The sequence below is a fragment of the Sarcophilus harrisii genome, chromosome 5, assembly GCF_902635505.1.
Source record: "Sarcophilus harrisii chromosome 5, mSarHar1.11, whole genome shotgun sequence".
In the NCBI taxonomy this organism is placed as follows: Eukaryota; Metazoa; Chordata; class Mammalia; order Dasyuromorphia; family Dasyuridae; genus Sarcophilus; species Sarcophilus harrisii.
The window spans coordinates 4,289,723-4,317,715 of NC_045430.1; the positions used below are offsets into that span (position 1 = coordinate 4,289,723).

General features: G+C 37.7%; 1 protein-coding gene across 3 annotated transcripts in view; it reads left to right on the forward strand.

Annotated features, from left to right (window-relative positions):
- Positions 1–27,993, forward strand: part of TAFA5 (TAFA chemokine like family member 5) — a 530,796-nt gene that overhangs the window by 435,253 nt on the left and 67,550 nt on the right. The window lies entirely within an intron of this gene.

Genomic DNA, 27,993 nt, shown 5'->3' on the forward strand with positions numbered 1-27,993 from the left:
GTTATTGTCTTCACTATCATTATCATAGACTCATGGAGGCAAAGGTAGAAGAGATTTCATAAACAATCTACTTAGAGGATCTGAACTATCTATTTGGAAGGCAACAAACAGTCCAAATGCGTTATTTTGCAGATAAAAACCTAAGGTGAGGGATGGTGGTGGCAGTGATTTGGCCAAAGTTACATGGTATGATCAAATGTCAGTGGCTGGATTTGAGCTCAAGAGCCAGAGTTTGTTCTTGCTGATTTTCATTGTAATAGAAAAATGTATTTTCTTCCTCTCACTTTCTAGTTGGTAGAGGATTAAATTACTCATCAATCCCAACAGGGCTGGCCCTTGGGATTCTCAGGTATGGTATCGGCTGTTCAAGGCCAACATTCACAATTGGGAAGGGCTGACTAGCCTTCTACTGGCTGAATGGACAATGAGTGTAAATTTGTTCAGAGATTTCTCATTGAGGTCCCCAGATTTTCCCACCAATGACTCATCTTTCCAAGCTGGTGGGCAAATCTTACGGGTCCATGTGTAAATGGAAAGGGAGGCCATGTGGCTTCTGAGAGGGCCTGCTAAGTGGATGAACAGCCTTAGTGTTTATGGTTGAGAAGGACTATATAAATCTTTTTTTAAATCAGGGAAATCACACTTTTTTGTCTTTGTCCATCTGTCTAGACATCAGTGGAGTGTGTGTGTGTGTGTGCGTGTGTGTATGTGTTTGAAATGGCAGTTTTCATTGGATGGATATATAGTAGCAGACACAATACACTTAAACTCTTCTAAGTCTCTCACTAGTCCGGGGGTGGTAGTGAGACTCCAGCAAAAGATGAGGATGCAACAGTAGGGAGAATTAAGAACTGTGGAATATAGATAAACAGTGATGAATTAGATGTCATGGATTTTTCCTTGGCCACAAATTAAGGAGAAGGGTATCATCTCAACCACTTTGTTGAATATGATATAGGGTTTTACTCTCTAGAGGGGGATAGTAAAGGACTTTGTAAAGGAAGTATTATCTCATCTGCAGAAGAAAGAATAGTTAGAGGCACAAGTGATGAAGGAGGAGACTCCCGGTGTGGGAATGGAATGGGGTGGCTCGTGCAGGCTCCCGAAGCTACAATATGGAAGGTTGAGTTTGAAGAGCAACTCAAACAACTTTCATTTGCTTGCAGTACAAAAAAAATGTAAGTGGATGCTATGAAGTAAAACTGTTACTCTGACTTAACTTTAGCCAACCTGAGAATTTTCATTTTGACCAAGCTGAGAATTTTATTTTGGATTCCTAAGGCATTCAGGACCCCTTGAAGGTACAAAAAAGTGACATGATTATACCAAGTATATGGGTATTTAGATTTAGAATTTGACAGATTACAGAGGATAAATTGGAGAGGAGAGAGACTAGAAACAAAACAAAAAAAAATCAATCAAACAAAGAAGAAACAAATGAAAAATTGCAAAGAGATAGATAGCCGATAGATAGCCTAGATAGGTGATTCAAGAGGACACTCCAGAATCAGAGGAAGTGAAAGTCCAGGTGTCACTGGGGCCAAAAGGTGGGATTAGACTGTTTGGCTCCAAAGGGCAGACTGAGCCATGAAGGAAGGCAATGAAAGAAGGTCCCATTGCTGCAAAGAGGCAGATTTCAATTTAATAATTCAATGATTCCTCACAAGTTAGTATGTCATTAATTCAATGTCCATAAGTTTTTTTTTTTTTTTTTTTTTTGTTTTTTTTTTTTTTTTTTTTTAATGGCTTCACTCTCTTTACTGGTAAAGATTGCACCCATTTTACTCTCCCTCAGCCTTTGGCATTATTTCTCTGTCCATCAATTCTTCATGGAGCACCTATACAAAAGGAAGACTTGCTTCTATTTTCTTTTAGATTTTGTCAAAGCTAATTCTACCTGCCCTTTTGTTGCCCCTTATTCCGCATATGTGATGATCTGCCTATTTTCAGATCACACATGTCCTTTCATGCTCTTTCTTCCATACAAGTACATCTTGAATGTTGACCAAATCTGCTCATTGAAGGGTTTGTTCTTTTTTTTTTTAATTAAATAACTTTTTATTGACAAAACCCATGCCAGGGTAATTTTTTACAACGTTATCCCTTGCACTCACTTCTGTTCCAATTTTTCCCCTCCCTCCCTCCACCCTCTCCCCAAAAATGGCAAGCAGTCCTATACATGTTAAATAGATTACAGTAGATCTTGGATACAATATATGTGTGCAGAACCAAACAGTTTTCTTGTTGCTCAGGGAGAATTGGATTTAGAAGGTATAAATAACCTGGGAGGAAGAACAAAAATGCAAGCAGTTTACATTCATTTTCTAGTGTTCTTTCTTTGGACGTAGCTGCTTCTGTCCATCTTTGATCAATTGAAACTAAGTTAGATCTTGTCTTTGTTGAAGAAATCCACTTCCATCAGAATACATCCTCATACAGTATTGCTGTTGAGGTATATAATGATTTCCTGCTTCTGTTCATTTCGCTCAGCATCAGTTCATGTAAGTCTCGCCAGTCCTCTCTGTATTCGTCCTGCTGGTCATTTCTTACAGAACAATAATATTCCATAACATTCATATACCACAATTTACTCAACCATTCTCCAATTGATGGGCATCCATTCATTTTCCAGCTTCTGGCCACTACAAACAGGGCTGCCACAAACATTTTGGCACATACAGGTACCTTTCCCTTCTTTAGTATCTCTTTGGGGTACAAGCCCAGTAGAGACACTGCTGGATCAAAGAGTATGAAGAGTTTGATAACTTTTTGGGCATAGTTCCAAATTGCTCTCCAGAATGGCTGGATGTATTCACAGTTCCACCAATAATGCATCAGTGTCCCTGTTTTCCGATATCCCCTCCAACATTCTGCATTATCTTTCCCTGTCATTCTGGCCAATCTGACAGGTGTATAGTGGTATCTCAGAGTTGTCTTAATTTGCATTTCTCTGATCAATAATGATTTGGAACACTCTTTCATATGAGTAGTAATAGTTTTAATTTCATCATCTGAGAATTGTCTGTTCATATCCTTTGACCATTTATCAATTGGAGAATGGCTTGATTTCTTATAAATTAGAGTCAATTCTCTATATATTTTGGAAATGAGTCCTTTATCAGAACATTTGACTGTAAAAAATGTTTTCCCAATTTATTGTTTCCTGAAGGGTTTGTTCTTGACCAGCTACAACTGCCTCCCTCCATGCCCCATGAGGTACCTGGAGGAAGCTTAGGGGAAGGTGTTCCCTATAAAGACATTCCTCACCCTGTCCAGTTACTGATTGGCATTAATCAGAATCTGCATGTTCATAAAGAGGCTGGAAGAGGTTTAAGAAAAGTTCTTTGTCACCAGAGCTACCTTCCTGAATAGATATTCCTGTCTTATCCATGTATCTTCCTTATTCATTTCTGGTAGATCCCCTGTGAATAAGACATTATCTTCTTTGCAGTACCCTCAGAAGAACTTCTAGAGCTTTGGGTGGAACTTCCAGCAGGTAGAGCTCCACTATGGCATATGATGGGATGTATTAGTGCTCTTCTCCTATTTATTTCAGGCCCCATCTGTCATGGAACCTCCATATTAATTAAATAGTAGAAAGCTCTTGAATGGGAATTCAATATAATATAAATATATATTTTTTCCTCAGTTTCTTCATCTATTTCATCTATACTTGATCAACCTGGAAAAAGACATGGAAAACCATTCCAGTATCTTTGCCAAGAAAACCCCAAATATGTCCATAAAGAGTCAGATGTGATAGAAAAATGACTGAACAACAATAACAACAACAACAACAACAACAACAAATCTCCTAAATCTCCTGCCTGATTACTTTCTCTCAGATAACTCCCCACTATGTCCTAGCTCTCACTGCCAAACTAGACAGTTCCCAGTTCTCTCAAATGGACTCTGTTCTCCTGCCTTTACTCATGCTGTTCTATACCACTGGAAGGTCCTTCCTTCCTATTCTCTTCCTGCTAATTTCTGCATATTCTTCCACGTCAGGATTAGCAATCCGGATCACCGGCACCTGCAGATCCACCAAGTTGTTGTTTTGCCTTCCCTTGCACAATGATCATTTCTTCATGGCAGTGAGTTCAGGCTGGGATCCAATGGTTTCTCTTGGATCTAATTGTTTTTATCATGAATCCTGGTAATGTCTAACATGCCTGTGCTCCTGATGCTTAACAACCGCTTCATTCATCAGGACTCCATTTCAAGCCTATTTCTCTCCTGGCTTCCTGACAAACTCAGTCTCTTCTTCCTCTGCATGATGCCTTTCATGGTTTATAGGACCACAGAACAGATCCATCAATCTCAACACCGGAGTGATGGAGCTCCTGAGCTCCTTGATGGCAGAACCCCAATCCTATGTTTTGGACAAAGTTAATTTGAAGACGTTCAAACTTTGAAGGCTTTGGAAGATAGACAATTCAAAGGGAGAAGGTCTCACTGGCTTAGATTTTGTTGTCTAGACTAAGGCTATCACACTGTTTGAGGCTTAAGTACAATTCCCTAAAATGGAAAGATGTCTACATAACTTTAAAGGATCTCAGGATGAAAAAAAAAAAATCTCATCCAACTCTGACCGAATCTCCAAATTCTGTCTTTGACATCCATACCAAGTGTCTTCCAGCTGCCACTTATATAAATATCTCCAATGATGAGGATGAAGTCGCCTAAACCACTGAAGAAACCTTTAATTATTAGTTCCCCCTTACGTAATCTTTAGTGTGTTTCTTTCCAATTTGTTCTCCTTTCCTATGCACACACATACACACACACAAACATACACACACATCCATTATGACCCCTGAGGTCAAACACATGAAGATTTTTCCATGTAATATTCCTTCAGAAATTTAGAAAGAGATTTTTCTGCCCCCCCCCCACTCTTTTCCAGGCTATCATTCTGAATTTCTTTATGTAATCCTTGCAGCTCAGTTTCCATCTTAACTACATATCCCTTATTCTGTTCTTCTGCAGTTGACTTTTTGAACTAAATTCTAAGACTTTACTTCAATGCCTGGTAGATGACATTTTATTGGATTCAATCCAGAATTTTTACCTGTTTCTTTATTTTTATTTTTTATCTTTAAATCAAATTTTTATGTTTTATTTTTTTATTTTACCTGTTTGTTGTTGTCTTTTTTAGATTTTAAAGCTCTATGGGTTATCTCCCCGTACCAATTTATTCTCATATGAGGGCTGCTACTCTTCCTTCTAGGGTTTCTTGTCTCTTTGCCAAGAAGCTGGAACTCAGGTACCCACACTTATTAAGTATGACTTTTCATTTATTTAGTTTGTTCAGTAACAGCCTGTGATTCTGAAATGCTGGATTTCTATTGACTTTTTGCTGTTCTGATGTAAGCCCAGAGCTTCATATTGCCTCAAGTCACAAACCAAGATAGAAGGAGTTTTGTTTTGAGAATCTTTTCTGAGAGATCTAATTACCTTTGACTAACAAACAGGGAAATATCATTAGTATGAAAACATAAAATATGGCCTATCGGCACCTTCATGCAGGCTGTTCTATGAACAATGCCTTTGGGCTTAACTTTGGGAATATTAACTCCTTTTCATCTGGTGTTGAAGTCTGTCTCTCTGACTTAGAATGAAATTATGAGAAATCAAAAGACATGGTTCAGAGCCCTGATTTAAGATTCATCATAGCAAGATAATTTGTGTTCCTGCTCCTCAGTTTCCTCATCTGAAAAAGAAGAATATTTTTGCTCCCTAATTCATAGGATTCAATTTAGAATCAAACGAAATAAAGCAGTATCATTTGTGTACTAATATTACTACTAACAACAATGGTAATATCAACACAGTTTTCTATAATTTTGATAAGGCATGTTCCCTACCATAACAGGATAAGATAAATGGTACAAGAATCATTATTCCCATTTTACAAAAAAGTAAGGCTGAGGGACAAGTTTAAGTAACTTGTATGGGGTCAGATAGCTAGGAAATAAGAATCTTTCCTGTCTCTTAACCCAGTCCTTTTCCCCATATACAAGTTTCATTTTTCCAAGACATAGTCCTATGGGATACAATCTAAAGCCAAGCAGAATTTTATGCAGATCTAGAGAAAATAGAAGTACATGTTGGACACGAATAGAACTTCTCAATCTAGAACACTGAACATCATAGTTCGATGAGACTAACCAACATTTAGTCCAGGGCTTCTTAAACTTTTTCTACTTATGAACCCTTTTCATCTGAGAAGTTTTGACATGACCCCAGTTATATAAAATAGCTATACAAATGAAACATTTATTGATAATAAACAATAATTTTGTTACCCTCCCCACATTGTTACAGAACCGTATAAGGAAATAAGACTTACAATCTAAGAAGCTTAGATCTCATCCAACGCTCTCCTTTAATAAATGAATAACTGAGGTCCCAGAACATTAGGATTTTGCCACAGTTGACTCCAATTCTGGATCACGTGACCATAAAGTAGCTGAGTCACTCTTGGAACCCAGGTCTCCATATATTTTTCTATAAGTCTAGTGTTTTTCTCCTAAGTCATAATATCTGAAATCTGCTTCAGCTTTCAAAGCACCTAGTATATTTACATGCAAATAAGGAGCAGTTCCTAGCCCTGGACTCTTAAAATAACAGAACTTATCTGAAAAAACAAAACAAAACAAAACAACAAAACAAAGTAACATTATGCCCAGGTTTCCAAAATGTCTACTGTCCCAGTTGCTGCTTCTGGTGCCTATAGAACATATAATAATTTCCCCATTAAAATGTATTAGTATCTTTTTCTTACATCATTTCATTTCCAAAAAATATCCCCACCCCCATCTATCCATCTTTTATTTAAAAAAAAGTAGTTTCTCTAGTTAATCCATCAATCAACTGAATCATTCAGTGCATTCAGTGTTTCATGCCCATAGTCATCATCTCTACAAAAAAAAGGGAAGGGAAGAGGCCCCTTTTCTCATATTTCTTTTGAGCCCAAGTTTGGCCATTATAATAATACATACATACCCCAAGTTTGGGGTGCTAAACTCATGGACATGATTTTATGCCTTTCATTTTCCTAGTTCTTCTAACTCTGCATTGCATTAGTTGATATATCTCTCAATACTTCTCTGAATTTATCACATCCATCATTTCTTCAGAAAAAGGAATGCGTATATCATAATTTATTTAGTGATTCCCCAATGGATGAGGATCTAATTTTTATCCAAGACAAAAACAGTTTTAGCTTATCTGTACCTTTTTATTTAGGAGAGGAGTAAGTACATAGCAAGTACTTAATAAATACATGTTGATTCTCAGTGGAAAGTGGGGGTGAGGAGGAAGACAGATAATTTTTTCAATAGTATTTTCTTTTGACAAATGCATGTAAAGATAGTTTTCAACATTCGTTTTTGAAAGACTTTGTATTTTAATTTTTTCTCTCTCCTTCCCTTATCATTTCCTCTCCCCAAAGACAGCAAGCAATCTGATATAGATTAAATATGTACAATCCTTTGAAACATATTTCTTTATTTCTCATGAAACTCAAAGTTTAAAAAAACAAACAAAAAAGATTGTTTTACATGTAATTGGCAAAAATCAAAATATTAAATAAAGGCAGGTGAGATTTTCAAGTCTAAGGGAATAGACATTGTCATTTTCTTTAGCTCAATTCCAAATTGCTTCCCCAAATGGTTGTTTCAAGCCTCCACCATCACTGTATTTGTGTGAAATATGCAAGCTTTTAAACCAGAAATTTTAAAATACAATCAATAAATTAACTCATCCTTCCAAGACTCATGTTAGTCAATTTTTTATCCTAGTGACTAAACAACAAAGCACAACTGAGAAACCATTAGTACTGAGGACAGAGAGCTCAGGTATCCTGGCCCTCCCTCTTCCAAACTGTCAGACTTCAATTAGATTAAAAAAATATTGCCAAGTGAATCAAAGATCAACATTACTTTCCTTCTTCTGACTTGATGAAATGAATTTTGTCTCTGTGCTGTAACATCAGTCTGAGCTTTTCAGAGGACCTGATCTCACATTTCATCATAATCTAAAACCACTAGTAAGGATTTCAGTGTGTTTTTTCATAGGGAATAGGAATGAGGTTAGCTGGGAATTCCTGTAACCCCCAGGCAAAGATTCTTCATTTTCCCACCTGTTCTCCCCATCCTGGACTCAGCTGTTCAGGTCATGAAGGAGAAAAAACTCTGAAGTTTCAATCCTGGTCTTGCCACTTAGTGGCAGTATAACCTTATCAATGGCATCTTGGTAAGCCTCAGTTTCCTGACCTTTGTGAGCCTGCTTGTTCAGTTATTCATTGATCCTTAAAGTGAAGGAATGACTTGTTTGGTCACCTCCAATTTAAAGTCTTTGCTCCTATAAAATCCCTGCCAAGTTTACATTTAACTGTCATTCAGCTATAGAGTCATAGATCTAAATCAGAAGGTACCTTAGAAGTCAGCCAGTTCAGCTTTCCTCATTTTACAAAGGAGGAAACTGAGGCCCAAAAAGGAGGACTAGCTCATCTGGGGTCATATTTTTGAAGGGTAAATCTGGGACTCTACTGTGCTTTTCAGATCCATAGTACTTGAGGTTTCCTAAGCCTCTGCCTGATTTGCCTTTCCTTAGACATTTTGACTGAAGCTAGGAACACCTCTTTAAAAAAAAAAAAAAAAAAAGTTCTTTCTCTCTCTCTCTCTCTGTCTGTGTCTCTGTCTGTTTGTCTGTCTCTGTCTGTCTGTCTGTCTCTCTGTCTGTCTGTCTCTCTGTCTCTGTCTGTCTGTCTCTCTCTCCTCCCTCCTTCCCTTTCTCCTTCCCTCCTTCCCTGTCTGTGTGTCTTTGTCTCTGTCTCTGAATTTCTCTGTGTCTGTCTCTCCCTTGTCTCTGTCTCTCTGTGTGTCTGTCTGTCTCTGTCTCTTTCCCCCTTCTCTCTTCCCTACCCTTCCTCCCTCCCCGCTTCTGTCTCTGAATCTCTCCTTTCTCTGTGTCTGTCTCTCTCTGTGTCTGTCTCTCTCTGTGTATCTCTCTCTCTCTCTCTGTCTCTGTCTCTGTCTCTGTCTCTGTCTCTCTGTCTCTCTCTCTCCCCCCTTCCCTTCCCTCCCCTTCCTCCATCCCTCCCTGCCCCCTTCTCTGTGTCTGTGTCTGTATCTCTCAAACACACACAAACAGATCCATGCACTCACACATACCACATACCCAGTGGGCCCCTGCAAGTTACACCCCATTACTTCTGCCTAATTACCCCATATTGTGTTTTGCTGCCCCCCACACCTGAGGAGCTTGGTCCTGCTGACGATGCAGGCTCCCCATCTGCCTGTGAGGGAGATGGCACCAAGCCTGAGGATGGGTTTTATGGGGAGAATTTATATTCATGAAGGGAGGTAAGGAACTCTGCTTTGAACATCCCTTAACAAAGCCATGAGTTAATGGCTTCCCTGAGTAATAACATTGTCTATTTCCTTCAGAGGGAAATTTTATGGCTTAAGTGATTTTTATCAACATGAGCCTCATCATTGAGAGGTTGAGAACATAGGAGGAGCCCGACCCCTCCTTTCCGAGTACAGATTGGGTGTGTGTTCAACTGGTCTCCAAGAAGTGTCAGGGAAGCTAGAGGAGGCTGTCAGTGGGAAAGAGAGACGGCAGATGTATCTTAGTTTGGGACAACAGTTTTTCTTAGTCTAAGCAAGCATATGCATCCAGCCAAGTCAAGCCAACCAGTATTAATAGTGTATCTAATATAAAATAGATACTATATAAATGTTCATGATAGAAAGAAAGAAAGAAAGAGAGGGAGGGAGGGAAGAGAGAAGAGAGAGAGGGGAAAGAGAGAAAGGGGAAAGAGAGAGAGAGGGGAAAGAGAGAGAGAGGGGAAAGAGAGAGAGGGGGGGAAAGAGAGGGGGGAGAGAGAGGGGGGGAGAGAGAGAGAGGGGAGAGAGAAGAGAGAGAAGAGAGAGAAGAGAAGAGAAGAGAGGAGAGAGGAAAGAAGGAAGGAAGGAAGGACAGATGGACCTGTATTTTTCCTGCCTTAAGAAGAGGTGTAAGAATTGGGTTGATTCTTGAGATTATTAAGTCTCAGAGCAGTATGGGCTCTTAGAAGTTATCTAGTCTATTAGGATGGAAAATGCCTCTACAGCCAGAGAGAGAACTATAGACTCTAATTGCGGATTGAAGCATAATATTTTTACCTTTTTGTTTATTGTTTTTTCTTTCTCCACTCCACCCCTCTCCCACTTTTGGTCTGACTTTTTTTTTTTTTTTTTTTTTTTTTTTGCACAACATGACTGATATGGAAATATATTTAAAAGGATTGTGCATATTTATAAACTATATCAGACTGTTTGCTGTCTTAGGGAGGGGGAGGTAAGGGAGGGAGAGAAAATTTTAAAACACAAAATCTTACAAAAAGAACATGGAAAACTATCTTTACACGTATTTGGAAAAATAAAATGCCATTTAAAAAAAAGAAGTGATCTTGTTTAACCCACTGCTGAACAAGATGCCCTTGGTCACTACTCTAGTAAGTGCTTAAAAATATTTTTTGATTTATTAAGTACAAAAGGACAATCAATTCTCCCCTCTCCATCACTCCTGCCTCATTCTAGGCACATTGTTTTACTTCATGTAGCATGATTTCTCATTCACCGTCTCAGCTCCCATATCAAATTATTGACCCATATCGAGTATAGGGTCCACTAGGGACCTCTGATGAAGGCAGAATACTGCCTCCTGCAGTATTTCAGTGATGTGAGCTGAGCTAAACTCTTCTGTGTTCAGTGTTGACATCAGAAGCTTCAGGGTTAGGGTTAGAGATATTTGAGCATGATTTCAGAATCCTTTCCTCATGAAGGAAAATGATTTAAAATAGTCTCCTCCTATACCGTGTCTTTAAAGGGTTCCCCTTTGGTGTGGAAGTTTGGACTGCTGGTAGAAAGGGAAAGGGATTCATTTCCCCCCCCCCCCACCCCGTGCAATATATCAAGCCTACTGCTTCTTTCTGAGAAGCCAGAGAGGCAGCCTCAGGTCGATCCTCTTTTGTCTGTCCAGGTGTCCGACTGCCTTATAAAGCTAACTGTTGTCATGAAGGCAGGGTCCGGGATCTGTTGGAGAGCAAGATGGCAGCCGTTGCCAAGAGCTCCAGTCAGGTTATTGGTTGCTGCCCCAGTATAGCTGTGTTTGTAGAAATAAAAGTCCTTCCCTAATTTCTTAGGGTCAGGGATATTGTTTTCAGAAGTCAAGAGACTTCAAGTCTGGGATAAGAAAAGCAGGGGACAATTCCCCATGACTTCCAAGAAGTTTCCCCTGTGCTGATTTTGTGGGCTCTCCAAGTGCTTGGAAATGCCCATTGGGAGAAGAGCCCTTCCATCCTGTTAGTGATTGCTCATCTCTGAGCTTCAGAACCAGGCTGTTTTCTCTCTGCTCCAAGGGTGAGAGGGAGGAACGAGGAACCGGCACGTTGTGGGCCACAGGTGGCAGTAATTGGCCATTCCTTTGTCAGTCTGTGGAAATCTCTCACACAAACAAGGATCCCAGCTCTAAAGCCCATTTCACATGAAGAAAGAGGCTCTGGGAAATCCAATAACTTGTCCAGTTTTACAGAGCTGGCAAATATAACAGAAGATTTGAATTCAGGTCCCTAAACAAGGGTTTTCCCCCTCTCCATAACTGATCCATGAACTCACAAATACTTTAAACCAGTGAATCTCCTTTTGTTTCTGACGATTACTTTTCCTATAGTTTTCACAATTTTCCATTTCTGTTGGATTCATTTATTGGGTTTATAATTTTTATAATATATATTCACTTTATTATTCTTGTTCAGTTCAACTATGTCTGATTCTTTGTCTCTCTGAACCATCTTGTGCATGGCAGAGATAATGGGGTGGTTAGTCGTTTCCTTTGGTAGTGGATTTAAGGTAAACAGGTTATCAAGTCTATCATTTTCTATTAATAACGTATGTGACACATGATACACACGTATATGTGTGTCTGAATGTGTACATGCACATATGTGTCATATACATCTGCTCCATGTGTACAGACATGGTTTCCCTCTTCAGAAGTGAGTAAGTTGGGGACATCCCATAATGGAGTACTAAGAAAGACCTTTGGACTTGGTTTCAGACTGATGGAGTTCGGGCCTTTGGTCTTTCACTCATTTCCCACAATACCACAAGCAAGGAACTTTCTCTCTCTGGCCTTAGCTTTCACCTCTGTAAAATGGAGATAATAATAATACTGTGTAATTCATCAGGTGCTTATAAGAATGGAATGATACAAATGTCCATAAAGGACTCTGTCTCCCCAAAGCACTATAAGAATGTCACCTAATAATGTCCGTATTTCTTTTTTTTTAACTTTTAATTTTATTTACTTTATTTACAAATTATATACATGGGTAATTTTACAGCATTGACAATTGCCAAACCTTTTGTTTTAATTTTTCCCCTCCTCCTCCCCACCCCCTCCCCTAGATGGCAGGATGACCAATACATGTTAAATATGTTAAAGGATAAATTAAATAATGTCAGTATTTCTAATCCCCATCTTGAGATTGTCATATTCTGAAGTAGCTGGTGACACAGGGCTAGAGGTCTGAGCTTGAAGTCATCCCCAACACTTACTCCTTGTATGACCCTGGACAAGTCACTGACTCTCTGCCTGCCTCAGTTTCCTCAACTGTAAAATGGGGATAGTAATAAAACCTGCCTCCTAGGGATCTTATAAAGATTCAATGAGATAATTAATTAATGCTTTTTATTTTTCGGAACATATGCTTAGATAATTCCACAACATTAGCCCTTGCAAAACCTTGTGTTCCAGTTCAATATATGTTAAACATGGTAGAAATATATGTTAAATCCAATATATGTGTACATATTTATACAATTATCTTTCTGTAAAAGAAAAATTAAATCAAAGCAGAAAAGAAAATGATGAAGAAAATAAAATGTAAGCAAACAACAACAAAAAGAGTGAGAACGCTCTGTTGTGAGCCACACTCAGTTCCCACAGAGCTCTCTCTGGGTGTAGATGTCTCTTGTGATCACAAGACCCTGGGAACTGGTCTGAATTGTTGAAGAGAGCCCCGTACATCAGAATTGATCATTGTATAATATTGCTGTTGCCATGTACAATGGAGATCATAATTGTAAATCACTTAACAGTACCTGGCACACAGTATGTGCTTAATGCCTGTTCCCATATTTACATCTCCCTTCTCCTTCTCCATCATTTTATTATTCCAAAGGCTTTCGTGACTGTCTGGGAGAGGTGCCCATAACAGAGAGAACTAATTCAGTTGCCTCTATCTGGGTGGCCAAGCCAAGCAGGACATGCAAAAAGCCCCGAGCTGAATGTCCCAGTCTGGTACATTAAGTGGCCATAGCAGGGCCAGGGGCTCATGGGAGCGTCAGGGGCTCCAAGTTTGAATTCTTGACTTTGCAGCTTACCCACTCTGAACCTCAGTTTCTTCATTTATAAATAAGAGAGCTTTAAGGCACCAGGAACATTTTTCTAAGGTCACCTCCAGCTCCGAATGTCTGGCCCTGTGCTTTCTGGCCATTATTAGCAAGGACTCTGCAAGATTGCTTCACTAAGACTCTGTGCCAGCGAGGTGCTGGGCGTTGACGATGTGCCCTGTGAAGGTGGATGCTGAGCAAGAAGCTCCCAGGCTGCTCCTGTCTGTTCCTTCTCCATCACTCATGGGTCTGACCCTTCTGCACTCTGGTGGTCTCTTTCCTGACCACTGGAGTGGATGGGAAAGACATTTCCCCCGGGAGCGGATGGGAGCTAAAGCTATAACCCTGCAGCTGACAAGGCCCTTTTGTTGCTAGGCGTTGTGGCTCTGGGCTGGGACTCGGGGTGTTTTAAGCAGGAAGGGGGCACGGCCTCGGAGTGGGGGGCCACAGCTGGTGAGAGACGGAAGCCAGGAGATGAGTGAACAGAAAAGCATTGTGCATCCACCGATCCAACCCCAACCCACAGGGCACAGAGAGCACCCCTAGTCTCCTTGAGGACCAGCCCCTTGCAGATGATCAGCCCTTTGGGGAGCTTACAAATGTTCTCATTTGCCCAAACCATTGGTCCATCCACACGCCTCATGAGCAAGGGGAGGCAGGGATTATGGACCCTGTTTGATAAAAGAGGAAGCAAGTTTAGAAAAATGAGGGGCATGTCAAGTCGTACAGCTCTACTACTGTATTATTATTATTATTATTATTATTATTAATGTAAATGTTGCTAGTGTTATTCTTCATAATAACAATTATCATTGCTATCATTTCTACAGTACATTAAATATACTACATTTCTATAGCATTATATATTTATAATGTTTACAGAGCAATATACAAATATCATATGATTAACTACACCCGTGAGAACTGAAATTACACAATTATTATCTTCATTTTACAGATAAGGAAATTGAGACAATAAGGCTAGTAAGTCTTAGGTAGGAAGTATTGAAAGCAGGATTTAAATTCAAATCTAAGTCTCCTGGACCACAAGTCCAATGCTCTCCATACCTGCATTGGCTGAAGAACTTGTTCTAAGTGGGAATCTGTAAATAGGTGAAAAATACTGTATCCTTCTGTACCTCAGACTCTCAGAGGGTGAAGCAGACCAACATAAACATTTGTTAATAATGATAAATAATAATAACAAATAATAATCCAACAGTAAGGATATTTATATGTTGCTTGATGCTTTGTAGAGTGCTGTGTAAGTAGTAAGTGGATTAGAGAATTGAAAAGTCATTTTCTATATGAAATCTTTTATGAAAAGTCATTATTAACTGAAGAAATTAGTGCCTCATCTTGGAAGCTCAGTTTCTCATAATGCAATCTGCGATCATATTCCCATTGGGGGCAGCCATGTTACACCATTGACTCATGTTGTGTTTTCAATCCAGAGGGGTAGTGTATGAGAAGCAAGTGAAGGAACTGAGAATCATTGAGTGGGGAAAAAAGGGTAGGAGGACATGTTAGATGTCTTTAAGCACTTGAATGATGATCATGTGGAAGGACAGATTTCTGGATTGACCTCCAAAGGCAGACTGGAACTCAATCAGTCAATAAACACGTATTAGACACCAACTATGTACCAGACACTTTGGTGACAACTGAAGATAAAAAGAATAGCAAAAATAGTCCCTACTCTCATGGAGCTCACAATCTTATGAGGGAAAACAACAAATAAAGAGAAGTTCTTAGTATGATGGGGGGGGATGAGGAGGAAGGACATCAAGTGTAGAGGGGGATGAAGTCCTGTAGCCACATACTAAATGATTGTCTTTCCTGGGCCACCTCCTTTAATAGAGGCTCCAAGGAGAGCTCTCTGATGTCCATCCTTGTGACTTTCCAATCAGAGGGAGAAAGGGGTCCAAAGGATAGAAGGTACTGAGGGAGAGAGAATTTCAGAATTGATGTGATCTTGTGGGAAGAAGAGTTTCTGGAGATCATCTGAAAAGTGATGAATTGATAAACACTGTACAGTAATGCTAGTTTAATGTATGAGAAAATATCCTCCCTATTGGAAGTGTCTAAAATCGGAATACATTCACTTGGGAGGTGAAGATATCCTTACCACTTGAGGTCTTCAGATGTTAGTCAGTTGACTCCTTATTGGGAATGATGTTGTAGAACAGTTTCCTCCTGAGATACAGATTGGACTGGATGGCCCCTGAGGCTGTTCTGAGATTTGCTGATTATATGTATAGCCCAGTCCTTCCTAGTATTCTGTCTCATTTTCTCTCCCACTCCCTCCCTTTCTCCCTCTCCTCTCTCTCTCTCCACCTGTGTCTCAGCTTTGGCTGACTTGCTAATCCTAACCGTACCAACGATGTCAAGTCCTGGTAGTGTCACTAGGTCAGCCCTAGGGAAGAAATTCAGTCCTGTTGTTTATCACTGTATTATAGGTCCTAACCCCCTATCAATATGCTACCCATTCAAAATCATTCACCATGTCACCATTAACTCTAAAACATACAATATTTGCTAAACTAGAAGACAAAAAAAAAAAAGGAATAATCCTGACTGTTGCTTATTGGAAGACAAAAGCAAGAATAAACATAATATAAAATTTACTCAGTGGAAGACAAGAGCAAGAATAATCAGAATATAACAATCTACCACAAAATCTGACTTATACTCACTCACCAGTGCAAGCAGTTAGTAATTCAACTGGCAGTTATTAAGTGCTTGTCTTTTCCAGGTACTGTGATAAACAGCATCTGGAGGTAAGAATAGGCACTCAATTATAGAAACCTACCAGAGAGGCACTTAAGATGAAATGACTTGCTCAGGATCACACAGCTAGTAAGTATTTAATAATTAATTTAAATTTGAGTTTTTTCTGCCTGAGGACCCAGGACTCTAGCCACTGCACCCACTTATGTGTCTATGTCTATGGTGGTTTCTGTTTCCATGACAAACTCTTAGAATTGAAACAGATCCCAAAGTTCCTCTGGCCCAATGTGTATCTGATTGATAATATCCTTTCCAAGAGACCCTAGGAATGGGTATCCAAGCTTTGCTTGAAGGCATCACATGAGGGGGACGCTCAGGAGGTAGCTCATTCCACTTCTAATTGCTATGAATTTAACTCGGATCTCTTCATGTCAATTCATTGTACCATGATCAATTAAGAAGTATTTAAGAGCCTACTGTGTACCTACATGCTTAGTATAAGAAGCAAAGCTGCTTAGCTGTTAAGAATAAAAAAAATCCATTCTTATAGGGAGCTGGCATTCTCACAGAAAAGAAAATAGCTTTCTATAAAAATATAGACAGCATTCATATAAAGTTAATTCTGTAATATAACATAAATAGTAATATAAAGTTAGTAAATGCACACATACACAGAGATAATAAACTCAAGGAACCTGCTTCTACTTCTCTGTGACAACCCTTTAAATACTTGAAGACAAGTGTCACGTCTCTCCTCAGCCCAGTCATCCCCCAGCCTTGGAGTAGATTAAGCTTCCATTGTCTGGTTCACTTCTCCTGGTTCAGCACCCCCAGTTCCTTTGATTCCTCTCCTATGCCAGGATCTCCAGCCTCTCACCATCTTGATTACCCTTCTTGCAAACATGCTCTCTCTTGGCAACATTTTTCCTAAAATATCTCCCAGAGGAGTGAATGCTACATTCTGTATGTGGGCTGATCACAGCCAAGGACAATATAAACAGTGGCCAACCTTCTACCTGTTTGTCTTTCCCAAATCTGACTCTTTCATAATATAAATATATAAATACTATCTTTTTTTCAAGAGGGGTTTCCTGATCTCCTGAAGCTTCTTCCATACTCATACCCAATCACTCACAATATGAGTGATCTCTCTCATCAAATTACAGATTATAGAATTCGATTAACCATCACAGCCAATCCCTTTATTTTACAGATGAAGAAACTGAGTCTCAGGGAAGGGAGATAACTGGCATGAAGGTAAAAGTAAGTGACAAAAGAATTAAAATTCAGAACTTCAGAATCAAAATAAAAGAAGGTGGAGGAGGAGATGGAGAAGGAGGAGGAGGAATAGAAGAAGGAGGAGAAGGAGGAGGAGGAATAGAAGAAGAAGGAGAAGGAGAAGAAAGAAAGAGAAGGTGGAGGAGGAATAGAAGAAGAAGGAGAAGGAGAAGAAGAAAGAAAGAGAAGGAGGAGAAGGAGGAAGAGGAGGAGGAGAAAGAAAGAGAGAAAGAAAGAATCAATCTCATGGCTCAATGAAGTTCAAACAAACTATTATTTTATACCTACAATAAAGTATATAAATAATATAAAGTATTGTTCTAGGCACATTCTACTGGTCTCTATAGAATGAGTAAGACAGATTATTAACCGCCTTGAAGCTAAAAGGGACATTTAGGTTCTCTCCAATCCAGCCCTTTCATTTTACAGATCAAAAGACTCAAGTTCACAGAGTTTAAGATTTTAGCTCAAGGTAACCCAAGAAGCAAATGTGAAATTCAAATCCATGCCCTCAAACTTCATTAGCAGTATTCTTTCTGGTATATAGTCATTTATTCTGAGATTTCTCCTTCTGGAGTTCCTGTCCTAGAATCCCTTTGTTACCTTCTGTGCAGTGATGCATTTGCCTGTAATTAAGTCCATCCAGCCCTCTGTGAATTAGCCCTGTTTCTGATTTTCTCTTTGGGCTTTGTCCAAGCACTTGTGTCTGCCCTAAAAGACAGTCCTAGACTGTGATTGTTCCTCATTGAGCAGTAAAGGAGATTAATGCCCAAGGCCAGTGGGCCAGCCCAACAAATCACTTCTCTGAAGACATACTATGGCTGGTTATGAAATCACTGTGACCCAGGTGGCGTCCTGTCAGCACCACCGCCTTTTAACCAATAGAGCCTGTACTTGGCCAGCCCATCGATTTGTGTTGGCCAGCCCATCTATTTGTGTCCTGAATTCTTCCCTAGGATGGGCATCTATCACATGACTCTCAAACAAGCTCCTACTTCTTCATTCCCTCTTTTCTGAATCCTAGGGAGATGGATGCTACAGTCAAATCCTTTTTTTCTTAGAAAATTCCTTTCTCAGCCACTGCAAATAGGATTTTGAGGGATTTGTGAGTCTATCTATTTTAATCCTGAATCTTTTTCATGGGTTTAATTTTTTTTGTATTTATTAATGTTGAGCAAGGCTTTCTTTCCATTTTTTTACTGCCACCCAAAATGATACATTCAGACTGAAGGAAAAAAATTGCTGGCATCTTTCTGGATGAATAATGGATGTCCAAGTAAAGGAACTCTCAAGAGAGCTCAGCCAATGAGTAATCAAGTCAGAGATCAAAGGAAGAATCTTCCGAAACAGTTAAAATTGATGGAGATGGGGATAGATGTTTAGAATCCCATTTTCCAATTACATCAAAAAATATTTATTGTGGGACTGACTATGTAGAGATTTTCTGCAAGTGATTTTAGGTGGAATGAGATGTAGATGAAGAAGATTCAGACTCTGCCCTGCCCTCAAGAAGCTTTGCCAAACTCTCTGACTGACAAGGCTGCTTTTAACCAATGTATAACTCCAAAAGTGGAACAAGAATGGAGGAGAGAATTTGACCTTTACCAGAAGAACCTGGTGTGTGTTCTTTGTAGGTGCCAGGAGAAATAAATGTTCAATCATTGCTCATTGTCCCAGAGCATTCAGGCAAGGAGATTTCCATTAACAGGACCTAGCTCTGTTGTTCTAAGCTACTCCCTGCTACTGTTGTTCCCCATTGTTCAAACCCTTATCCCCTCCTACCTGGACCATTGGGATTGCCACATGCTCAGACTTCCCAAAGCCCTTTATCTGAACTGCTTCTCTGCACTTGTGGTTCCCTCTTTGTCTGAAAATTATACCTCCGTATGTCTTTTGTCCCTGCTAAAGCAATCGGCACTTAAGAAATATTTCATAAATGCACCCTGAACTAAATCAAGCTCCTTGTCACTGCTAGGTAGATCAGTGGATAGAGCACTGGGTCTGTAATCAGGAATTACTTGAGTTTAAACATAGCCTGAAATACATTCTAGCTGTGTGACCCTAGGTGAGTCATTTAACGTTTTTACTATGGTTTCTTCAACTATAAAATGAGAATAATAAAAGCACCTAATTCCCAGGGTTGTTGTGAGGCTTAAATAAGATATTTGTAAACCACTTAGCATGGCGTCTAACATAATAATTGCTTAATAATTACTTATTTCCTTCCTTTCCTCAATATATACAGCTTTTTATGCCTAATACTGAGGATAGGGTTTTGTATGTTATGGATGCTTAATAACTGTATTGCTTGAATGCATGGATGCTTGAAAGGTCTGTCTTCCCCTTTTTCTATTTCCATTTCAAATCCATGCTCTATGAAGCTGTCACCTCAATCTGTCACCATCATTCCTACTCCTCAACTGCCCCACAATGCAAACTCCCCAGGCGTCCATTTCGGTCCCTGCACAATCCAGCTTGCCATCCCTTCTCCCAAAATCTTCTTTACCAGGATTCCCCCACAACAGCTCAGTTCCCTGGCCCAAATGGGCTTCTGTGCATCTGCCACAGCTTAGAGAGGACCATTTCCTTCATAGAGAAGAGTTGTCAGCAGCATCCAGGATCAGTCAGGTAGGGCTAACATTGAAATCTTGAAATTTCCCAGCTATGCTGGGACAATTTTAAAGTTTCTACTTGTTCCAGTAAAAGCACTGAATCCTATAAATGTTTCTACCTTTTTCTGGAACTTGGTACTTTTCTATGACTTTAGATTGAAGCCTTTAGACCTGATCTAAGATCCTTTCTATTCCCTTTCTCTTCAGGTTCTACTTGATCCTTGGATGGAGGCTCCATTGTCTTCATCCTTCTTAAAGATGCTAGTTTTTCATCCATGTAGGAGGCGAAGTTCTTCTATCTATCTATTTTGCATCAAAATAATATGGAAATGACATACATCAGTTTATCCTGTTCTCCAAACCTGATTTCTTTAACAAAAAAGTTTCCTGTTGCCTCATTTTTGTTTTATTTTGTTTTTCAAAAAATAATTATGAGTAACTAGAAAAACTCCCAATAACGAAGAGCTAGAAGATTTTTACAAAATTCTTTCGCCATAATCCTGAGAGGTTTCAAAAATTGTAATCCCCCATTTTAATTTTTTCCACTAAATAAGCATTTCCCCTACTTCCCAAATTCCTCCATCCCCAATTGAACAGTGAAATGAGAGAGACAGACAGAGACACAGAGACAGAAATAGAGAGAGAATGTTCATGCCAATGTATCCAGTTAAATAAAATGAACTCCCTTATTGGCTATATTTCCATTTGTATCTGTATTTGTATATAATTAATCCATGATTATGTATGTGTGTTTTAATCAGCATTTTAAATCCATCTGATTCCAATTCTTCTGAGATGGTACAGTGAGTGGTAGAGTCTGAGTTTAGATCTTGCCTTACTAGCTTTGAGAACCTGAAGCAAGTCAGCTCACCACTCTCTGCCTCAGTTTCCTCATGAGTAAAATTGGGAGACTAACTAACCCTATGATCCTGATACAAATCTTTGCATCAATCACACAGCCTCAGCAGGAAGTCCCAGGTTTAAGTACATTTCTGGAGGATTATGAAGTGCTTATTATGGGACGTATCTTAACAAGCATAAAGAACCTGGAACTCCTGCTAGGACTGATTCTCCATGGCTCCTTGCACAGGTGTTTTCCCATTCTGAGCTAGAGCATCCCCATTTGCAATATGAGAAAAGTATAATCTTTTCCAGCTCCTCATCTCTGTGTTACCAAAAAAAGGGAGGCAAGCAAAAAGAGAAGCCGTGACTGACTTCAGAAAATATGGTGTTTGGAAAACTGAGGGAAAATCAAAGGTTGTGCTTTATAAAACCAGCCTTCCCTCTTCTCTTGGCTCAAACACTGTCTGGTTTTCCCAGTGGAAGTGTTCTGGGACATTGTTTGTTGCTATGTATGTGCACAAGACTCTTTTCTGAATCTCAGACGTGACCCTAGACCAACCCTTACACTGTATTTTTCTGCCCATCTTTTCCCAATTTCTCATACATATCTACAAGACACAGTCCCTAGGCCAAGAGCTGGCTTTCTACCTACTATCTATGTGAATCTGGGCAAGTCATTTGCCTTGGTTTTCTTATTTTTAAATGACCTGGAAAAGAAAATGGCAAACTATTCCAGTGTCCTTGCCAAGAATACCCCAAATGGAGTCACAAAGAGTTAGGTATGACTAGAAATGACAACTTCAGATGAACAACAACAAAATACAATGGATAGAAAACTGATTTCATAGCTGGGAAGACCTGGATTCAAATCTTGTCCCTGACATATTATCAAACCTTGGGTCTTGTGAAAATATAATAAATAAATGAATGTTCTGGGCCGTTTGTATTTTTTTCCCCTTTTTCTCTGAGATTATGAATTGCAGAGAAGGTGGCAATTTGAATTTGAAAAGGGAGTTCCTTCTAGGAGTTCTTTATGCCAACAGGTCACAGACTTGGCCTGCAATTTGAAGCTAGATTTAGAGTTGAGACTGAATGGAAGCAGGAAGACCAGTTAGGGAAATAGATTAAAATAATCCATTGTGTACTCGCAAGGATTTTGGAGATAATTTCTTAATAGAACTGAAGCTCCTTGAGAGCAACAAACTGTTTTGCTGTTTGCTATTGTTATTTTTTAGTCTTTAAAGACTTACACTTGAAAGTTGTTTGATAAACATTTCTTAAATTGAATAAAATTAAAAATATCTCTGATTTTAAGGAACTTAGCATTAAAGATCTGTATGTGGAAGGGGACGCCAATGGCAGAACTTATCTCCTCCATATTATAAACAAGAAAGCTGAGGCTCCGAGATGAGATGATCTATCTGTGGATGTACTGCCTAGTCATAACAATAATTTAAACTGAGTGCCTACAACTCATTATCCAATCCTTTTTTCACTTTCCTATGTATTCCCAGAGGAGAATACCTGAGAAAATATTCCTTGTTTGAGAAGAGCCCTCCAGCGTTACTTTGCTGATTTTCTTTTGCTTTTTTTTTAATAATAGCTTTTTATTTTCAAAATATATGCAAAAGTAATTTTCAACATTCACCCTTGCAAAACCTTGTGTTCCAATTTTTTTTCTCCCTCCCTTCCCCTATGCCCTCCCCTAGACAGCAAGCACATATTAAACATGTGCAATTTCTTTTATACATATTTCCACAATTATGCTGCACAAGAAAAAATAGATCAAAAAAGAAAACAAATGAAAAAGAAAACAAAAAGCAAGTAAACAACAAAATAGGTGAAAATATTATGCTGTGAATCACACTCATTCCCCATAGTTTTCTCTGTGGATGCAGATGGCTCTGTCCATCACAAATCTATCGGAACTGGCCTGAATCACCTCACTGTTGAAAAGAGCCATGTCCATCAGAATTGATCATCGCATCATCTTGTTGCCGTGCACAATGTTCTCCTGGTTCTACTCACTTCACTCAACATTGATTCATGTAAGTCTCTCCAGGCCTTTCTGAAATCATCCTTTTCCTACTGATCATTTCTTACAGAACATTAATATTCTGTAATATTCATACACCACAATTTATTCAGACATTTCTCAATTGATAAGCATCCACTTGGCTTCCAGTTCTTTGCCACTACAAAAAGGGCTGCTACAAACATTTTTGCACATATGAGTTCTTTTCCCTTTTTCATGATCTCGTTGAGCTACAGGGTCAGTAGAGACACTGCTGGATCAAAGGACATGCAAAGTTTGATAGCCCTTGGGACAGAGTTTCATCTTGTTCTCCACAATGGTTGGATCAGTTCACAACTCCAACAAAAAATGTATTACTGTCCCAGTTTTTCCACCTCCCCTCCAGTATTTATCATCTTTTCTTGTCGTCTTATCCAATCTGAGAGGTTCGTAATGTCTCAAAGTTGTCTTAATTTGCATTTCTCTAATAGTGATTTAGAATGTTTTTTTATATGACCAGAAATGGTTTTAATTTCTTCATCTCAAAATTGTCTGTTCAGATGGCTTGCACCATATATCAGTTGAAGAAGAATGGCTCATATTCTTATAAATTTGAATCAATTCTCTATATGTTAGAAATGAAGCTTTTATCAAAATTTTGGATATAAAATTTTCCCCTAGTTTTGTACTTCCCTTCTAATTTTTTATTGGTTTTGTTTGTACAAAATCTTTTTTAATTACTAAAATAAAAATTATCCATTTTGCATTTCATAATGTATTCTAGATCTTCTTTAGCCACAGATTCCTTCCTTCTCCACGGATCTTAAGAGGTAGAATATACTTTGTTCTTCTAATTTGCTTATAGTTTCACCCTTTATGTCTAAATCATGAACCCACTTCAACTTGATCTTGGTATAGAGCGTTAGGTGTTGGTCAGTGTCTAGTCTTTGCCACACTGCTTTTCAATTTTTCCCAGAAATTTTTGTCAAGTACTGATTTCTTATCCAAGAAGCTGGGGTGTTTGGGTTTAATCAAACATTAGATTACTATAATCATTAATTGCTGTATCTTGTAACCAACCTACTTCACTGATCAACTATTCTATTTCTTAGCAGTACCAAATGGTTTTGATTACCTGTACTTTATAATATAGTTTTAGATCTTCATTTGTAATTTTTTTCATGAATTCCCTTGAAATTTTTGATCTTTTGTTCTTCCAGATAAACGCTGTTATTTTTTCTAACTCTGTAAAGTGATTTCTTGGCAGTTTGATTGGTAGGCACTGAATAAGTAGATTGGTTTAGGTAGAATTGTCATTTTTATTATATTAGCTCAGTCTACCTATAAGCACTTTATATTCTGATATTCTTCCAGTTGTTTAGATCTGACTTTATTTCTATGGAAAATGTTTTGTAATTGTGTATATATAATTCCTGACTTTGTCTTGGCAGGTAGACTCCCAAATATTTCATATTATCTACAATTATTTGAAATGGCATTTCTCTTTATTTACCTTGCTATTGAATGTAAGTTATAGAAATGGTAACCTAGAGAAATGCCAATGATTTATGTGGATTTATTTTGTATCCTGAAACTCTGTTAATTGTGAATTATTTCTAGTAGTTTCTTTTTAGTTGATTCTCTAGTATTCTTTAAGTATGCCATCATATCATCTATAAACAATAATAATTTTGTTATTATTCTCTACATACTCTAAATTTATATTTTTCTCTTATTGCTAAAGCTAACATTTCTAATACAATATTGAATAGTAATGGTGATAATGACCAACCTTGTTTCACCACTCATCTTACCAGAAAATGCTAATTTATCCCCATTGCATATAATGCTTGCTATTGATTTTAAATAGATACTACTGTTCATTTTAAGAAACATTTCACTTATTCCTATATTCTATATTGTTTAATGATTTTTCTGCATCTATTGAAACAATTGTATGATTTCCCTTAGTTTGATTATTGATATAGTCAATTATTCTAATAGTTTTCCTAACATTCCTAATATTTCCTATATACCTGGTATAAATTTCTACATGGTTATGATGTATTATCCTGGTGATAGCTTGCTGTAATCTCTTTGCTAGTATTTTATTTAAGATTTTTGCATCAATATTCAATAGGGAAATTTTCTTTCTCTGTTTTCATCCTACCTGGTTTAGAGTTCAAAAAACATATCTGTGTCATAAAAGAAATTTAATAGGAGTCCTTTTCCTATCTAAAAACATTAGTTTATATAGTATTGGAGTTAATTGTTCTTTAAATGTTTAGTAGAATTCACATGTAAATCCATCTGGAATTGGATTTTTTTTTCATAGGGAGTTGATTAATAGCTTGTTCTATTTCCTTTTCTAAAGTGGGACAATTTAAGTAATTTATTTCCTCTTCTGTTAATCTAGGCAGTCTATATTTTTGGTAGGTATTCCTCCAATTCACTTAAATTATTCAGATTTATTGGCATACAGTTGGACAAAGTGGCTCCTAATTATTGCTCTAATTTCCTCTTCATTGGTGGGCAGTTCCCCCTTTTTCAGTTTTGATACAAGCAATTTGATTTTCCTTTTTTTTTATTACATTAACTAAAACTTTATCCATTTTTTTTTCATAAAACCAACTCTTAGATTTGTTTATTAGTTCAATAGTATTCTTACTTTCAATTTCTTTTGTCTCTTCTTTTGTTTTCAGAATTTCAAATTTGGTATTTAATTGGGGACCCCCCAGTTTATTCTTTTAATTTATTCTTTTTCTAGCTTTTTTAGTTGCATGCACAATTCATTGACTTTTTCTTTCTCTATTTTATGCATATAAGCATCTAGAGAGATAAATTTTTTCCTAAGAACTGTTTTGTCTGCATCACATAAATTTTTGTATGTTGTCTCATTATAGTCATTTTTTTGGATGAAATTATCAATTGTGTGTATGATTTGTTGCTTCACCCACTCATTCTTTAGGATTAGATTATTTGAGTTTTCAAGTAATTTTTGGTCTATTTTTCCCCTAACCCTTTATTACATGTAATTTTTATTGCATTATGATCTGAAAATGTTTTATTTATTATTTCTGTTTTCTGCAATTGATTTTGAGATCTTTATGCCCTAATATGTAGTCAATTTTTGTGTAAATTGTATGTACCATCACAAAAAAATAAGTATACTCCTTTCTGCCCCATTCAATTTTTTCTAAAAGTCTATCATACTTAACTTTTCTAAAATTCTATATTTACCTTCTTAGCTTCTTCCTTACTAATTTGGGGTTTAATTTAGCTAGTTCTGATGGAGCAAGGGTGAGATCCTTCTCTCCTATAGTTTTGCTGTCTTTTCTTCTTGCAACTGTCAACTTCTCTTCTAGGAATGTGGATGCTATATCACTTGGTGCACTTATGTTTAGTATGGCTATTACTTCATTATGTAGGATACCCTTTAGCAAAATGTAGTTGCCTTCTTTATCTCTTTTAATTAAATCTATTTTTGATTTTGCTCGATCTGAAATCAGGCTCACTACCCCTGTTTTTTTTTTTTTTTTTTTTTTTTTTTTTTTAACTTCAGCTGAAGCATAATAGATTCTGCTCCTGCCTTTTATCTTTGTATCATCTGTTTTATATGTGTTTCCTGTAAACAACTTATTGTAGGATTCTGGCTTTTAATCCAGTCTGTCTACTTCTATTTTATGGCAGAGTTCATCCCATTCACATTCACAGTTAATTGACTACTGTATCCCTTGCCATCTTAGTTTTCCTTATTATTTAGGAAGTTCTCTTTCTTCCCCCCCCCCTTTCCTTTCTCTGCAGTGTTTTGCTTCTGACCATACCTCCCTCAGTCTGCTCTCCCCTTTTACAGCTCCTCATCTCTTTCTTATCCCATTCCTCATCAACTTCTCCTCTTCCTTCTATTGGATTCCCTCTTTCTTTTCTCTTCTACCCAACAGGCTGAGTCAAGTTTCTCTATCAAACTAAATATGTCTGATATTCTGTCTGAATGAAATCTGATGAGATTAAGGTCCACACTATGCTCATCCTTGCTTCCTTCCTTCCCTCAATTGTAATAGGTCTTTTTTTGTCTCTTCATGTGATATAATTTACCCCCATTTTACATCTCCTTTCCTCTTCTTCCAGTACAATCAATTTTCTACTGCTAGTTTCTTTTTTATAACATCACAATAAAGTTAAATTATACCTACTTCCATTAAATATACCCCTAAAAAAGATACAGTTCTCAAGAGTTAAACATATCATCTTTCTCTATAGGAATGTAAACATTTTAACCTTTACAAGACATGTTATTTTTCCTTCTCTTTATAATCTTTTATGTTTCTTTTGAGTTCTTTATTTGAAGATCAGATTTTCTCTTCAACTCTGGTCTTTTCTTTAAAAATAAATGAAAATTCTCTATTTCATTGAATATCCATCTTTTTTTTTTCTTGAAAGATAATGTTTAATTTTGTTGGGTAGTTGATTCTTGGCTGCAGTCCAAGATCACTTGCTCTTTGGAATATCATATTCCAGGCCTTTTGATCCTCTGAGGTGAAAACTGCTAGATCCTGAGCAATCCTAATTGTGACTACTCAAATTTGAACTGTTTCTTTTTGGCTGCTTGCAGTATTTTCTCCTTGATTTGATAATTTTGAAATTTAACGACAATATTCTTTGAGTTTTCATTTGGGGTTCTCTTTCATGATGTGATTGGTGGATTCTTTCAATGACTATTTTACCCTCTGATTCTAAGACATCAGGGCAGTTTTCCTTGATGATTTCTTGAAAGTTGTTATCTAGGTTCTTTTTTTCATTGTAGTTTTCAGGTAATCCAATAATTCTCAGATTGTTTCTCATGGATGTATTTTCCAGGTCAGTTGTTTTTCTGATGAGACATTTTACATTTTCTTCTATTTTGTGGGGGATTTTTTTTTTGGACTGATTCTTGATGTCTCATTAAGTCATTCATTTCCCTTTGTTCAATTCTAATTTTTAATGAATTATTTTCTTCTCTTAGCTTTTTTACTTCCTTTTACATTTGGTCAATTGAACTTCTAAATGAGGTTTTTTTTTTCCTTCCATT